At 58.9% G+C, this 2,500-nt stretch overlaps 2 non-coding genes across 2 annotated transcripts in view; both read left to right on the forward strand.

Annotated features, from left to right (window-relative positions):
* The window catches only part of LOC146143505 (small subunit ribosomal RNA), a 1,811-nt gene extending 612 nt beyond the window's left edge, over positions 1–1,199 (forward strand). Inside the window, exon 1 of the ribosomal RNA XR_014500358.1 lies at positions 1–1,199. This exon is cut by the window's left edge and continues 612 nt beyond it. This is a non-coding gene — a ribosomal RNA (small subunit ribosomal RNA).
* Positions 1,200–1,446: 247 nt separating this feature from the next.
* LOC146143506 (5.8S ribosomal RNA) lies at positions 1,447–1,600 on the forward strand. Its single transcript, XR_014501156.1, has one exon. It is a non-coding gene; the product is annotated as a 5.8S ribosomal RNA (ribosomal RNA).
* Positions 1,601–2,500: the final 900 nt, after the last annotated feature.

Genomic DNA, 2,500 nt, shown 5'->3' on the forward strand with positions numbered 1-2,500 from the left:
TTGTTGCGGTTAAAAAGCTCGTAGTTGGATTTTGGGCGCAGGCGGCCGGTCCGTCGCAAGGCGTGTACTGGCCGTCCTGGCCTCACCTCCGGTTCTCCGCCGGTGCCCTTGACTGAGTGTCGGCGGCGGCCGGAACGTTTACTTTGAAAAAATTAGAGTGTTCAAAGCAGGCGATTCGCCTGAATAATGGTGCATGGAATAATGGAATAGGACCTCGGTTCTATTTTGTTGGTTTTCGGAGCGCGAGGTAATGATTAAGAGGGACAGACGGGGGCATTCGTACTGTGCCGTTAGAGGTGAAATTCTTGGATCGGCGCAAGACGAACGACTGCGAAAGCATTTGCCAAGAATGTTTTCTTTAATCAAGAGCGAAAGTCAGAGGTTCGAAGACGATCAGATACCGTCCTAGTTCTGACTATAAACGATGCCAACTAGCGATCGGGGGGCGTTAGTTTTACGACCTCTCCGGCAGCTTGCGGGAAACCAAAGTCTTTGGGTTCCGGGGGAAGTATGGTTGCAAAGCTGAAACTTAAAGGAATTGACGGAAGGGCACCACCAGGAGTGGAGCCTGCGGCTTAATTTGACTCAACACGGGAAATCTCACCCGGCCCGGACACAGTGAGGATTGACAGATTGAGAGCTCTTTCTTGATTCTGTGGGTGGTGGTGCATGGCCGTTCTTAGTTGGTGGAGCGATTTGTCTGGTTAATTCCGATAACGAACGAGACTCTGGCTTGCTAACTAGTTACGCGACCCAATCGGTCGGCGTCTAACTTCTTAGAGGGACTAGTGGCGTTTAGCCACACGAGATTGAGCAATAACAGGTCTGTGATGCCCTTAGATGTTCGGGGCCGCACGCGCGCTACACTGACCGGATCAGCATGTGCTCGCCTTGGCCGACAGGTCTGGGTAACCCGCTGAACCCCGGTCGTGCTAGGGATAGGGAATTGCAATTATTTCCCTTGAACGAGGAATTCCCAGTAAGCGCGAGTCATTAGCTCGCGTTGATTACGTCCCTGCCCTTTGTACACACCGCCCGTCGCTACTACCGATTGAATGGTTTAGTGAGGTCCTCCGATTGGACCTGGCGCGGCCGGCAACGGTCGAGCCGGCGTCCGAGAAGACGATCTAACTTGATCATTTAGAGGAAGTAAAAGTCGTAACAAGGTTTCCGTAGGTGAACCTGCGGAAGGATCATTAACGGTCTCGCAAACGCTTCGGCGAACGCGAAACTCGGACAAGCGAGAGAAAAAGTCTTTGCTACCCGGCGCCCGACCCGCGAGGAGCGGCGCGCCGGCCGGCGATTCGGTCACCCGGTAATGTTTGCGCGTCGAGTGCCGCGGTGCCGCGCGCTCCGGCTTCAAGCGTCGGCCTGGCCGACCGCTCGGCGCGGTCTATTTTGTCACCCTATAGTGCGAGGCACTGTGCGAGCGAAACAATCGTGGATGGCTCTTGGCGGTGGATCACTCGGCTCGTGAGTCGATGAAGGACGCAGCTAGCTGCGTGAATTAGTGTGAATTGCAGGACACATTGAGCATCGACGTTCTGAACGCAAATTGCGGCCTCGGGTCAATCCCGGGGCCGCGCCCGCCTCAGGGTCGCGTTGCAAACGTTCCGCGCGGGGATTTCTCCGCGCGGCTGCTGCGGCGTCGGACGCGCGAGCGCCCGTCCCGCTCAAGACAGCACGGCACGATGCGCGACGATCGCGACCAGAATCCCGCGCGGCGGCGGCGAGTCGACCTCGAAGAGGCCAACGGCTGGCGGCTCAAGGGCGGGAATCGAGGTGCGCGGCGGCGCGCGGCGCCGACGGCGAGCGCGGAACGGGAAGAATAGTCCCGGTCCTTACTTTCGGCCTGAGGTCGGACGAGGCTACCCGCTGAATTTAAGCATATTACTAAGCGGAGGAAAAGAAACTAACGAGGATTCCCTCAGTAACGGCGAGTGAAGCGGGATGTGCCCATCGCCGAATCCGCGCGCTTTTGGAGTGCGCGGAATTGTGGCGTACGGAATTCGTCACGGCGCGCTTCGCCGGTCGCCCGCGTCCTTCTGATCGAGGCCTTTTCCCAGAGCGGGTGTCAGGCCCATGGCGGCGACAGGCGGGCGCGCTACGGCGTCTTCCCAGAGTCGGGTTGTTTGGGAATGCAGCCCAAAGCGGGTGGTAAACTCCATCTAAGGCTAAATACGGTCACGAGACCGATAGCGAACAAGTACCGTGAGGGAAAGTTGAAAAGCACTTTGAAGAGAGAGTTAAAGAGTACGTGAAACCGTCGAGAGGCAAACGGGAGGGCCTGTCGGGTCGCCCGGTCGCTTTCAGCCGGCCCCCTGTCGGCGACGTTGTCGTGCGGACCCTCACGGGCCGCCGGCGGCGCCGCCCGATCGGGGACCAGCGCACTAGCGCCGGGCGAAGGCCGCGACCGTCTGGACGGCGGCGAGAAGGCCGCGCGCAAGGTAACCCGGCCTCGGTCGGGTACTATAGGCGCGCGTGTCCGTCGGCCCGCCGT

This window comes from Ascidiella aspersa, chromosome 5 (assembly GCF_963924565.1).
Source record: "Ascidiella aspersa chromosome 5, kaAscAspe10.2, whole genome shotgun sequence".
Lineage (NCBI taxonomy): Eukaryota > Metazoa > Chordata > Ascidiacea > Phlebobranchia > Ascidiidae > Ascidiella > Ascidiella aspersa.